Below are 14909 nucleotides of genomic sequence, written 5' to 3'. Positions count from 1 at the left end.
CCAAAAGACAATGGCAGCTTCGTTAAACAGTCACAAGCTAGAACCAGCATTTGTGGAGACGACATAAGCTATTAAAACCAGGTTTTATCTTTAAATGTTATTAAGAAACACACGTACCGACACAAATTTTTTAGATCTAACTTGGTCCATGCTATGTGGGTTGAATCATGCAGGTGCATTCGTAGATGAAATCAGCCTGCTACAATAAAGTCACTGTTCTGCAAGTCTATAAGGTGGAGGTCTGAGGGGACAGAGGAAGTAGAAGAAGGAGAGAACGAGAAGGAGAAGGAGAAAGAGGCGGGGATTCACGTAGCTGCAGGACCAGCTCGACGAGATGGCCATGCTCACCGTCAAGACCTTCATCATGTTGCAGAGGGACGCGTCGCCCGACCGCCTCTCCAGCAACTACTCGAACCCGCTCAACCCCAACCCTAGATGGCCATGCGAGTTGTCAAGATCTTCGGCACGCCGCACGTCCGCCTCTCCCGCAGCTACCCGAACCCACTCAATCCAATACTAAGCCTAAGTACAACTCCAAACTCTTCTCCATGCATGTTGCAGAGGGAGGTGAAGGGGTCGCAGTCGCGGTCGCGCGAGCTGAAGGATTCGAGCGTGGTGGGGACATGTGCGCGAGGGGAGGGGAGCTGGACGGTGGGGCGAAAAGGGGGAGCTGTCGTCGCTCAAGGTGTGGCCGGAGGCTTTCGCTCGTCGTCGTCTCACGCACGAGGGGGGAGGAAGGTGCCGACGGTGTGGGGCTTGAGGTGGTCCAAGACGGCGGCTAGGGTTTCATCGGAGGCCGTGAGAGCACCTAGAGGGGGGGGTGAATAGGTGATCCTGTAAAAACTTAAACTTATAGCCACAAAACTTAGATTAAGCGTTAGCACAGTAATTGCCAAGTGGCTAGAGAGAACTCAAAACACGATAACCACAAGAAAGCAATCACAGAGTTGACACGGTGGTTATCCCGTGGTTCGGCCAAGTACAAAACTTGCCTACTCCACGTTGTGGCGTCCCAACGGACGAGAGTTGCACTCAACTCCTCTCAAGTGATCCAATGATCAACTTGAATACCATGGTGTTTTTCTTTCCTTTGATCTTTTCCCATTTGCGAGGAATCTCCACAACTTGGAGTCTCTCGCCCTTACAATTGAGTTCACAAAGAAATACGGAGTAAGGTGGGAATGAGCAACGCACACAAGACTCGAAAATCAGAGCAACAACACGCACACAAGTCGCAACAAGAGCTCGCAATGCAACACAAAGAGTTCACAACTCCACAAGAGCTCTATATGCTATCACAATGAAACGAATGCGTGAGATTGATGTCTTGGTGCTTAGAAGAGTTGTAGGAATGCTTGTTGTCCTCCTCCATGCGCCAAGGGGTCCCTTTTATAGCCCCAAGGCAGCTAGGAGCCGTTGGGAACAAAACTGGAAGGCCATCTTTGCCTTCTGTCTCGTGGCGCACCGGACAGTCCGGTGCACACCGGACACTGTCCGGTGCCCGATTTGTTTCCATAAACAGCGCATCCGACCGTTGCTGTCTGAGTCAGATCTGCGCACCGTTGGCGCACCGGACATGTCCGGTGCACACCGGACAGTCCGGTGCCCCTTCTCGACCGTTGGCTCGGCCACGTGTCGCGCGCCGATCGCGCGGCCGACCGTTGGCCCGGCCGACCGTTGGCTCACCGGACAGTCCGGTGCACACCGGACAGTCCGGTGAATTTTAGCCGAAGTCGCCGGAGAAAAACCCGAGAGCGGCTGGTTTGCTCCGCGCTGGTCTGGCGCACCAGACACTGTCCGGTGCACACCGGACAGTCCGGTGCCCCAGCCCGAAACAGCCTTTGGCTGTACACAGCCACTCTCCACTTCTTTTCCTTTCTTCTTCTTCCTGTTTCTAACACTTAGACAAGATATTAGTACACACAACCAATGTACTGAGGCTTAGAAACATACCTTTACTTGTGATTTGCACTTTGTTCAACCATGGGCACATTTTCACATTTAAGCACTTGTGTTTGCACTCAATCACCAAAATACTTAGAAATGGCCCAAAGGCACATTTCCCTTTCAATCTCCCCCTTTTTGGTGATTTATGCCAACACAACATAAAGCAACTAGAACAAGTGCAAAATCACTTCAAATAAAAACTAACTTTGAGTTTTATCCAATTTTGGCATATATGGATCATCTTTTGCCACCACTTGGTTTGTTTTTGCAACTCAAACTCAAATCTCTATCTCTAAGTCAAACACACATGTTGAAGCATAAAGAGAGTCATTTCAAAAGAGATTGATCAAAGATTTCAAAAACTCCCCCTAAATCCCATAATCAATACTTCTCCCCACAAGAAGCCAACATTTGATAAGAGAGACAATAAGAGACACTAAAAGCTTTTGACAAAAACAAAAACTCTATTCTACTATTTTCAAAATCTCTCAAGTGGTAGCTGATCCATTTATTGCTTTGGCCTTTATTTTCTCCCCCTTTGGCATCAAGCACCAAAACGGGATCAATCTTGGCCCTTTAACCCCATTGCCTCACCAAAATCTTCAATTAAGAGCAAATGGCAATTAGAGGTCATGAGATGGACTTGGAATAAGTTACCCTCTCATCGGAGTGCAGTGGAAGTCTTTCATTGGTCCAAGTCCACCTTTCCCTTTCAATTCGCCTTCGAGACTAAATCAAGCAAACTCAACCACATGGTTAGTCTCAAAGGGTCAAGTTGTAACACATCTCCCCCTAAACATGTGCATCACTTTGCAACGGACTTGTGAGGTCCAGGGAGTGTTTGTACAACTTGAGCACCACAATGAGCAACAAAATGCAGAATGAACATGATCAAAGGCATAAACACATGTATGCTACAGTTCAATCCAGGTTCCGCGAATCTAAGACATTTAGCTCACTACGCAGCCTGCAAAAGGTCTTCACATCTAGAGGCTTGGTAAAGATATCGGCTAGCTGGTTCTCGGTGCTAACATGAAACACTTCGATATCCCCCTTTTGCTGGTGGTCTCTCAGAAAGTGATGCCGGATGTCTATGTGCTTTGTGCGGCTGTGTTCAACAGGATTTTCCGCCATGCGGATAGCACTCTCATTATCACATAGGAGTGGGACTTTGCTCAGATTGTAGCCAAAGTCCCGGAGGGTTTGCCTCATCCAAAGTAGTTGCGCGCAACACTGTCCTGCGGCAACATACTCGGCCTCAGCGGTGGATAGGGCAACGGAAGTTTGTTTCTTAGAATTCCATGACACCAGGGACCTTCCTAAGAACTGGCACGTCCCCGATGTACTCTTCCTATCGACCTTACATCCAGCATAGTCGGAGTCTGAGTATCCAACTAAGTCAAAGGTAGACCCCTTTGGATACCAGAGCCCGAAGCAAGGTGTAGCAACCAAATATCTAAGAATTCGCTTCACCGCCACTAAGTGACATTCCTTAGGATCGGATTGAAATCTAGCACACATGCATACGCTAAGCATAATATCCGGTCTACTAGCACATAAATAAAGCAAAGAACCTATCATGGACCGGTATGCTTTTTGATCAACGGACTTACCTCCTTTGTTGAGGTCAGTGTGTCCGTCGGTTCCCATCGGAGTCTTTGCGGGCTTGGCGTCCTTCATCCCAAACCGCTTCAGCAGATCTTGCGTGTACTTTGTTTGAGAGATGAAGGTGCCGTCCTTGAGTTGCTTCACTTGGAACCCAAGGAAGTAGTTCAACTCGCCCATCATCGACATCTCGAATTTCTGCGCCATCACCCTGCTAAACTCTTCACAAGACTTTTGGTTAGTAGAACCAAATATTATGTCATCGACATAAATTTGGCACACAAACAAATCACCATCACATGTCTTTGTAAAAAGAGTTGGATCGGCTTTCCCAACCTTGAAAGCATTAACAATTAGAAAGTCTCTAAGGCATTCATACCATGCTCTTGGGGCTTGCTTAAGTCCATAGAGCGCCTTAGAGAGCTTACACACGTGGTCGGGGTACCGTTCATCCTCGAAGCCAGGGGGTTGCTCCACGTACACCTCCTCCTTGATTGGCCCATTGAGGAAAGCGCTCTTCACATCCATTTGGTACAACCTGAAAGAATGGTGAGCGGCATATGCTAGCAAGATACGAATTGACTCTAGCCTAGCCACAGGAGCGAAAGTCTCCTCAAAGTCCAAACCTGCGACTTGGGCATAACCTTTTGCCACAAGTCGAGCCTTGTTCCTCGTCACCACCCCGTGCTCGTCCTGTTTGTTGCGGAACACCCACTTGGTTCCCACAACATTTTGCTTCGGACGAGGCACCAGTGTCCAAACTTCATTGCGCTTGAAGTTGTTGAGTTCCTCTTGCATGGCCAACACCCAGTCCGGATCTAGCAAGGCCTCCTCTACCCTGAAAGGCTCAATAGAAGAGACAAAGGAGTAATGCTCACAAAAATTAACCAATCGAGACCGAGTAGTTACTCCCTTGCTAATGTCACCCAGAATTTGGTCGACGGGATGATCCCTTTGGATCATCGCTCGAACTTGGGTTGGAGGTGCCAGTTGCGCTTCTTCCTCCATCACTTGATCATCTTGTGCTCCCCCTTGATCAATAGCCTCCACTTGAGGTACCTGTACGTCACCTTCGGTTGGGGAATGCACCATAGTTGAGGAAGAAGGTTGATCTCGTTCATCTTGTTCCTGTGGCTGCACTTCTCCAATCGCCATAGTTCGTATAGCGGCCGTCGGAACATCTTCTTCATCTACATCATCACAATCAACAACTTGCTCTCTTGGAGAGCCATTAGTCTCATCAAATACGACGTCGCTAGAGACTTCAACCAAACCCGATGATTTGTTGAAGACTCTATACGCCTTTGTATTTGAGTCATAACCTAACAAAAACCCTTCTACAGCTTTGGGAGCAAACTTAGAATTTCTACCCTTCTTCACTAGAATGTAGCACTTGCTCCCAAATACACGAAAGTACGATACATTGGGTTTGTTACCGGTTAGAAGTTCATACGACGTCTTCTTGAGGAGGCGGTGAAGGTAGACCCTGTTGATGGCGTGGCAAGCCGTGTTCACGGCTTCCGACCAAAAACGCTCGGGGGTCTTGAACTCTCCAAGCATAGTCCTCGCCATGTCGATTAGTGTCCTGTTCTTCCTCTCTACCACACCATTTTGTTGTGGTGTGTAGGGAGCGGAGAACTCGTGCTTGATCCCTTCCTCCTCAAGAAATTCCTCCACTTGAAGGTTCTTGAATTCGGACCCGTTGTCGCTCCTTATCTTCTTCACCTTGAGCTCAAACTCATTCTGAGCTCTCCTGAGGAAGCGCTTGAGGGTCCCTTGGGTTTCAGACTTATCCTGCAAAAAGAACACCCAAGTGAAGCGGGAAAAATCATCAACAATAACTAAACCATACTTACTCCCTCCTATGCTCAGATAGGCGACGGGTCCAAAAAGGTCCATATGCAGCATCTCCAAGGGTCTTGATGTCGTCATCACATTTTTGGTGTGATGAGAGCCTCCCACCTGTTTCCCTGCTTGACAAGCTGCACAAGGTCTATCTTTTTCGAATTGAACATTAGTTAGACCTATCACGTGTTCTCCCTTTAGAAGCTTGTGAAGGTTCTTCATCCCCACATGTGCTAAGCGGCGATGCCACAGCCAGCCCATGCTAGTCTTAGCTATTAAGCATGCATCTAGACCGGCCTCTTCTTTTGCAAAATCAACTAAATAAAGTTTGCCGTCTAATACACCCTTAAAAGCTAGTGAACCATCACTTCTTCTAAAGACAGACACATCTACATTTGTAAATAGACAGTTATACCCCATATGACATAATTGACTAACAGATAGCAAATTATATCCAAGACTCTCTACTAAAAATACATTAGAGATAGAATGCTCATTAGAAATTGCAATTTTACCTAATCCTTTTACCTTGCCTTGATTCCCATCACCGAATATAATTGAATCTTGGGAATCCTTATTCTTGACGTAGGAAGTGAACATCTTCTTCTCCCCCGTCATATGGTTTGTGCATCCGCTATCAATAATCCAGCTTGAACCCCCGGATGCATAAACCTGCAAGGCAAATTTAGGCTTGGGACTTAGGTACCCAACTCTTGTTGGGTCCTACAAGGTTAGTCACAATTTCCTTAGGGACCCAAATGCAGGTTTTATCACCTTTGCATTTTGCCCCTAACTTCCTAGCAATTACTTTTCTATCCTTTCTACAAATTGCAAATGAAGCATTCAAAGCACAATAAATTGTAGAGGGTTCATTCACTACTTTTCTATGAACATTTGCAACATCTCTTTTAGGAACAACATTTCTCCTAGTAACATTTCTATCATACACATAAGAAGAACTAGGAGCAACCATGGCATGAGAATCATAAACATATGAATCAAAAGCATCATAACTTCTATTTCTAGTTTGTCTTTTATCATGATACAAAAAGGCATGGTTCCTTTTAGCACTAGTAGCCATAGGGGCCTTCCCTTTCTCCTTGGCGGGAATGGGAGCCTTATGGCTTGTTAAGTTCTTGGCTTCCCTCTTGAAGCCAAGTCCATCCTTAATTGAGGGGTGTCTACCAACCGTGTAGGCATCCCTAGCAAATTTTAGTTTTTCAAAATCACTTTTGCTAGTCTTAAGTTGAGCATTAAGACTAGCCACTTCATCACTCAATTTTGAAATGGAAACTAAGTGTTCACTACAGGCATTAATATCAACATCCTTACACCTAGTGCAAATTTCAACATGTTCAACACAAGAGTTGGATTTTTGTGCTTTTACTAGTTTAGCATTTAAATCATCGTTTATGCTCTTTAAGTTAGAAATAGAATCATGGCATGATGACACTTCACAGGCAAGCATTTCATTCCTCTTAATTTCTAATGCAAGGGATTTTTGAGCCTCTACAAACTTATCATGTTCTTCATACAACAAATCCTCTTGCTTTTCTAAAAGTATATTCTTTTCATTCAAGGCATCAATTAATTCATTAATTTTGTCTATCTTAGATCTATCTAAGCCCTTGAACAAACATGAATAATCTACTTCATCATCACTAGACTCAACGTCACTAGAAGAATCATAAGTGACATCATTACGAGTGATTACCTTCTTCTCTCTTGCCATGAGGCAAGTGTGACGTTCGTTGGGGAAGAGGGATGACTTGTTGAAGGCGGTGGCGGCGAGTCCTTCATTGTCGGAGTCGGAAGAGGAGCAGTCCGAATCCCACTCCTTGCCTAGATGCGCCTCGCCCTTTGCCTTCTTATAGTTCTTTTTCTTTTCCCTCTTGTTCCCTTGATCCTGATCACTATCATTGTCGGGACAGTTAGCAATAAAATGACCAAGCTTACCGCATTTGAAGCATGATCGCTTTCCCTTGGTCTTAGCCTTGCTTGGCTGTCCCTTTCGACCTTTTAGCGCCGTCTTGAATCTTTTAATGATGAGGGCCATCTCTTCATCATTAAGACCGGCAGCCTCAATTTGTGCCACCTTGCTGGGTAGCGCCTCCTTGCTCCTTGTTGCCTTGAGAGCAATGGGTTGAGGCTCGTTGATCGGTCCATTCAAGGCGTCGTCCACGTACCTTGCCTCCTTGATCATCATTCGCCCGCTGACGAATTTTCCTAAGACTTCTTCGGGCGACATTTTGGTGTACCTGGGATTCTCACGAATATTATTCACCAAATGAGGATCAAGAACGGTAAAGGACCTTAGCATTAGTCGGACGACGTCGTGGTCCGTCCATCGCGTGCTTCCGTAGCTCCTTATTTTGTTGATAAGGGTCTTGAGCCGGTTGTAGGTTTGAGTTGGCTCCTCGCCCCTTATCATCGCGAACCGTCCAAGCTCGCCTTCCACCAACTCCATTTTGGTGAGCAAGGTAGCGTCATTTCCCTCATGAGAGATCTTGAGGGTATCCCAGATTTGCTTGGCGTTATCCAAGCCACTCACTTTGTTATATTCATCCCTGCACAATGAAGCTAGAAGGACAGTAGATTTGCTCATTAATGAATATAGGACTATCCGAACTATTAAAGTGCATTCCACTATCTACAATCTCCCATATACTAGGATGGAGAGAAAATAGGTGACTACGCATTTTGTGGCTCCAAAATCCGTAGTCCTCCCCATCAAAGTGTGGGGGCTTGCCGAGTGGAATGGAAAGCAAATGTGAATTTGAACTTTGCGGAATACGAGAGTAGTCAAAGGAAAAGTTAGAATTAACCGGTTTCCTTTGCTCGTAGTCGTTGTGGTCGTCGTCCTTTTGGGAAGAGGAAGATTCGTCGCTGTCGTCGTAGTAGACGATCTCCTTGATGCGCCTTGTCTTCTTCTTCTTCCCTTCCCTCCGTCTATGGCCCGAGCCGGAGTCGGTAGGCTTGTCTTCTTTGGGCTCGTTGACGAAGGATTCCTTCTCCTTGTCGTTGATCACGATTCCCTTCCCCTTAGGATCCATCTCTTCGGGCGGTTAGTCCCTTTCTTGAAGAGAACGGCTCCGATACCAATTGAGAGCACCTAGAGGGGGGGGGGGTGAATAGGTGATCCTGTAAAAACTTAAACTTATAGCCACAAAACTTAGATTAAGCGTTAGCACAGTAATTGCCAAGTGGCTAGAGAGAACTCAAAACATGATAACCACAAGAAAGCAATCACAGAGTTGACACGGTGGTTATCCCGTGGTTCGGCCAAGTACAAAACTTGCCTACTCCACGTTGTGGCGTCCCAACGGACGAGAGTTGCACTCAACTCCTCTCAAGTGATCCAATGATCAACTTGAATACCACGGTGTTTTTCTTTCCTTTGATCTTTTCCCGTTTGCGAGGAATCTCCACAACTTGGAGTCTCTCGCCCTTACAATTGAGTTCACAAAGAAATACGGAGTAAGGTGGGAATGAGCAACGCACACAAGACTCGAAAATCAGAGCAACAACACGCACACAAGTCGCAACAAGAGCTCGCAATGCAACACAAAGAGTTCACAACTCCACAAGAGCTCTATATGCTATCACAATGAAACGAATGCGTGAGATTGATGTCTTGGTGCTTAGAAGAGTTGTAGGAATGCTTGTTGTCCTCCTCCATGCGCCAAGGGGTCCCTTTTATAGCCCCAAGGCAGCTAGGAGCCGTTGGGAACAAAACTGGAAGGCCATCTTTGCCTTCTGTCTCGTGGCGCACCGGACAGTCCGGTGCACACCGGACACTGTCCGGTGCCCGATTTGTTTCCATAAACAGCGCATCCGACCGTTGCTGTCTGAGTCAGATCTGCGCACCGTTGGCGCACCGGACATGTCCGGTGCACACCGGACAGTCCGGTGCCCCTTCTCGACCGTTGGCTCGGCCACGTGTCGCGCGCCGATCGCGCGGCCGACCGTTGGCCCGGCCGACCGTTGGCTCACCGGACAGTCCGGTGCACACCGGACAGTCCGGTGAATTTTAGCCGAAGTCGCCGGAGAAAAACCCGAGAGCGGCTGGTTTGCTCCGCGCTGGTCTGGCGCACCGGACACTGTCCGGTGCACACCGGACAGTCCGGTGCCCCAGCCCGAAACAGCCTTTGGCTGTACACAGCCACTCTCCACTTCTTTTCCTTTCTTCTTCTTCCTGTTTCTAACACTTAGACAAGATATTAGTACACACAACCAATGTACTGAGGCTTAGAAACATACCTTTACTTGTGATTTGCACTTTGTTCAACCATGGGCACATTTTCACATTTAAGCACTTGTGTTTGCACTCAATCACCAAAATACTTAGAAATGGCCCAAAGGCACATTTCCCTTTCAGGCCGACGCCTTCATCTCCATATCAGGCGCTGGCGGCGGGATCCGGGCCGAGGATGAGGCAGGCGCGTAGAGTGAGCTTGGCGAGTCTCCGGCGGGCGGGGGAGGAGGCGCAGACATGGCGGAGATAGGGCGCATGGCGGCTGTCGCGGGGGAGGGCGAGCGCGGCGGCAGGGGTGGGTCGGGGTCTCGGGTGGAGACGCGGGCGGCTTCGGAGAGACGGGCGCGGGGCACGCGGGACAGAACCGTGCACCAAGTGGTTGTGTGGACGCCTACAGTATTCCCTTAGGGCTTGTTCGGTTATTTTCAATCCATATGGATTGGAGAGGATTGATACGGATTGCGAAAGATTTTGACTTACTATGGATTGAAACCCCCTCAATCCCCCTCAATCCATATGGATTGGGATAGAACCGAACAAGCCCTTAAAGAGTAGTATAGATTGTCGGCTGTTCCCTTTCGAGGATCTGCTCCATATATCATTTCCATCCCTCACTGTATTTTGTGTCAAGTTTCATTCCTCTAGCTCTTCTTTGCAACACCTTCCGCACTCTGTAAGCTTACCAAAGGAACAACTAGCTAGCACTATCCTAATTATATAGTATGAAAACTAAATACAAAACAAACTAGCAATATAATGCGGTTTGGGGGTTTGTTGCTAATAGCTGCATTAGCTGAACAGCAAGCAGTTTGCCTCTGTTTCAAGTAGCGACAAGCGTACATATATAACAGTAGTACCGTACCACAAATCACATTGGGTCTTGACAATTATGAGCACATATACGGGCGACATATGTCGGATGATATCTCTTTCTCTCAACAAACATGTACGGTCGCAGTACTGTCATCGTTAGTTAATGATGCAACTGGTTTCGTCCCGTGCGTACTGATATCTCTCCAATTCATGAAAAAAAAAGATTTATTCTAGCTCGTCCAGTATATATGACGAGGGCTACGACGTACGTTTGCAAACTAATTTTAGAATCCCAAGCATATTGCACGAGGAGACCAGTATACCTGATCCAGGCTCTCGTAATGGATGGGAAGATGGTTGCCATTTTGTGCCACCACATGAAGGACCACACACGGCCACGGAGAGGTACGGAGGTTGAGCACAGGGCAGTGCTGTAGGCTAGCTAGCTCCTCATGGGCATGAGAAATTTACGACGACAAAAACTAATTCATCCATTAGACTGTGTGTCACTTATAACGATTTATATTTAACCATTTGTTTGGCACCAAAATGAGTGTGCGGACGGTCCGGCCCTGAGGCCGGACGGTCCGGCCTTGACTGTCCGCGCCTGTGGGCCGGACGGTTCGCGCGTGCGCAGATTAGATTAGGGTTCCGAGTTTTGTGCTACGGTTGTTAGCTAGATTCGCGGAATTAGCTCGGAATTCAGTTGTGTAAAGGGTCCAGCCCCCCTCCTCTATAAATAGAGAGGCATACGGCCGATTTGTAATGATCAATCGAACCTACAATCAATACAATTTACACTCTATCCTATGAGTAGTTCTAGTCTAGTTTAGGTTTAGCCTCTCGATCTCCAAATTCTCCGCTTCTCTTCGACTCTACGTCGATTAGAAGAGTCTAGGTCGGTCTACCCGAGCCTAGACATCAAGTAGGATCTCTTCTTCCCGACGGGGTCCCTCCCGGGAGCGAGATCCAGGTCGCCGCCGGCGATCTTCCGCCGCCCCTGTACACGCGCGGACCGTCTGGCCCCAGGGCGCGGACCGTCCGGCCGTCAGGCAGGAGCCCTAGCCTCGCACCAGGCCGCGGACCGTCCGGCCCCTGCGCGCGGACAGTCCGCCCCTGTGCAGAGAGCACCACCGTGCCTCGCACCAGACCGCGGACCGTCCGGCCTCTACGCGCGGACCGTCCGCCCCTGTGCAGAGGGCATCGCCACGGTTCTTGTTGAGTGTTTGACGCTCCAAAAAGGCGTCAACATACTTTTGGCGACTCCGCTGGGGACAAGAAATATAGACTCATCAAATCGGCCCTCAATGGCCGGTTCAAGAGATAGCTCTGATATTTCCCCAAGCAACATCATAAAGCCGACTTGGGAGACCTTGTCGGCTGACGAACAGCTCCAGTTCGAGGAGCACAAGGAGTAGATGATCCAGAAGGCAAAAGCAAAGTTCTTGGCCAACTTCAAAGTGGACAGGAACAACAAGGTCGTCCGACATCGGGCGACGGATCCAGCTTCGCTCCGACCCACGCCAGACATCCCCAATGTAAGTAATACAAACGAGCTGCAATCTCTTAAGAATTATGTAGACGAACAGCGAGAACAAATGCGAAGTGTCATAGGGGGTATGCAAAACGACTATAGGAGACTAGCACGTGCATTTGATAAATCTAGCATTGCAAATTTTCCTTCGCACGAGGTTGAGTTAGGGGGTAACACACGTAATACATCGGCTATAGGTTGTCATGACCAACCCCTTTATGGGATGCCGATGGACACGTACCCTGAACAACCACAAATCCGCAGTAAATCGGCCGATCAGCACATGTCCGGACCGTCCGCCCGTGATTGCGGACCGTCCGGACCAGCCACAGCCGGGCCCATTTTTAATGAGTTACCGAGACATGCACCCGAACCACCACCTATGGCACAGAATCTAAGCTACCCAATCAGACCGTCCGTGTACAACAACGGACGGTCCGCACATAATCACTGACGGTCCGGGCCAATGTCCGAATAGTCCGCACATGACCTTTTTGAGGAGGATTGTTACCTGAATCCTCACCCGTCCCAGCAACACTTTCCATCACACTATGCAATGCATCAACCCATTAATTCAAGATCCCGAGCCCAAGAAAGCTTTCTGGCCCCACCTAGAAGGCTGGAAAGGAACGATCAAACCTATGAACCATATAGAGCAAGTGGCAATGCACCACATAACCAGTGGGGGGGGAAGACAACACGCTAATTTTCAGCCAACCCCACCTATGTTTGACCAGAGAGCCGGTGGTCTTCCACCGGCTGCCATTGATATAGTAAGGGAAGAAATAGCCGGGGCGTTCCGAGATAAGCTCAGAGTAAGCATGGTACCTGGGGGGCAATCATATCGGAAACCCTATGACAGCCGATTTGATCACCACCCATACCCCCAGGGAACGAGGATACCCGAATTTGCAAAATTTTCGGGTGACCAAGGAAAAAACACGCGCGAGCATATAGGCCAGTTTTTAGCGCAATTAGGAGAATTGGCCGACATAGAAGCATTTCGTGTACGTTTATTTTCATTATCTTTGACAGGAACCGCGTTCGCATGGTACACCACTTTACCTCCTAATTCTATTTCATCATGGGGGGATTTAGAACAAAAATTTCATGGCCACTTTTTCTCCGGTGACTATGAGTTAGATTTGGTAGATTTAGTGGCCCTGCGGCAGGGGAAGGACGAATCGGTTAATGAATATATCCGGAGGTTCCGAGATACAAGAAACTGATGCTTTCAAATACATTTAGCAGAAAAACAGCTAGCAGGATTAGCCTTTAATGGACTGCGATATTATTTAAAAGAAATATTAGAAGACATCCAATTTTTCACATTAGCACAATTACACCAGAGAGCTTTGGCCTGTGAAAGCCGAAGCAAAGAGACTGCCAAAACCATTCGTCACAATGTCCATATAGTAGAGTGTGATCAAAGTAGCTCGGACGACAAATTAACAGAAATATATGCTGCTGAAATGGTTTGGCCAAAGCAGACCAAATTTTCGGTTTGTTCTTCCTTACAGCCGGTTCAAAAGAAACGGCAAGAGGAGGTCAAGTTTACATTTAATGTTGGTAAATGTGATAAAATATTTGATGAGTTACTCAAAAATGGCAATATTAAAATAAATCACACTGTTCCATCCACCAACGAGCTCGTGCATACTGCAAGTGGCATAACTCATTTTCTCATGCCACTAATGATTGTAATGTATTCCGTCGACAGATTCAATCGGCCATTAACGAAGGACGATTGAAATTTCAGGAAATGCAGGTGGACACGGAGCCCTTTCCAATGAACATGATCGACTTTGAGGGCAAGAAAGTCCTGACTCGGCCAAACACAGCCGATGAGGGCAAAGGCAAAGAGATAGTCATCGACAATGCAAGAGAGGCCGGTGGGAATCATAAAATTTCTTGTAGAAAAGTGGTGGCCGAGAAGACTCCTGATGGAGGGGAGACCCTGAAGGTGACCATCATAGCCTCTAGCACTGGGGGGCAAAAACAGACGGGGAGGCAGGCGCAAGAACCTATTCTGCGCATCACGGACGGTCCGCCATCCAGACGCGGACGGTTCGAAGCTTCTCCGGGCGGTCCGAAGACCTCTGGCGGACGGTCCGGCGACACTCAGGACCCACAACAACCACGCACATTCAAACCACGACGACCAGAGATAGGTACGTGGAAAACAAATACTTTTAAAGCAGCTGGTCGGCTGGTCAGACCCGGCCCGACTTTCGATCAATTGTTGTCCAAATATGTGAAAAAGAAGGTCGGCCCCAATGACCGGCCAGCAAAGCGACCCCGCTCACCTGTTCATGAGCAACGTCAGGTAAAGCAGATTGGACTACCTCACCAATCGGAAGAAATGAAAGGTCACACTATGCAATTGAGACCTAACATACCTGCATGGACACCTCCACCTCCATATCCACCTATGCCATATCCATACACATACATGCCTCCACCATATGTTCCAAATCAAATGTGGGGCATGCCACCATATTCATTTGGGATGCCACAGTACCCTGCTTGGGGGCACCCCAAACATCTGTATTCGACATGTTGGCACCGCCAGTACAAGACCGATTGAGCGCTGCTGAATCCGGTCACCGGGCACAGGCCCAACAAGATTGCCGGACTACTCGGCCTCTAAGGCCGACCAATCTGACAGGGGGGCATATGCCTGCAGCAACTCAAAGAAGAACAAAAAAGGACATCATCAAAATAGGCACTGCAGATGTTGTCATACATGAAGATAATAAAGGGCTGATGATTTTTGGTGAGTCGGCCAACACAACCAAAAAAGAAGATACGGCTACCATCAAAACAGCCGATCCAAAATACTCCATGCCTCGATGGTGCCCAGCGGGATTGACACGGTCCCAAAAGCGGAAATTACAGCGCCTAAGAGCA

This window comes from Zea mays, chromosome 1 (genome assembly GCF_902167145.1).
Source record: "Zea mays cultivar B73 chromosome 1, Zm-B73-REFERENCE-NAM-5.0, whole genome shotgun sequence".
Lineage (NCBI taxonomy): Eukaryota > Viridiplantae > Streptophyta > Magnoliopsida > Poales > Poaceae > Zea > Zea mays.
The sequence above is the reverse complement of the archived record's forward strand: the minus strand, read 5'-3'. Positions refer to the sequence as shown.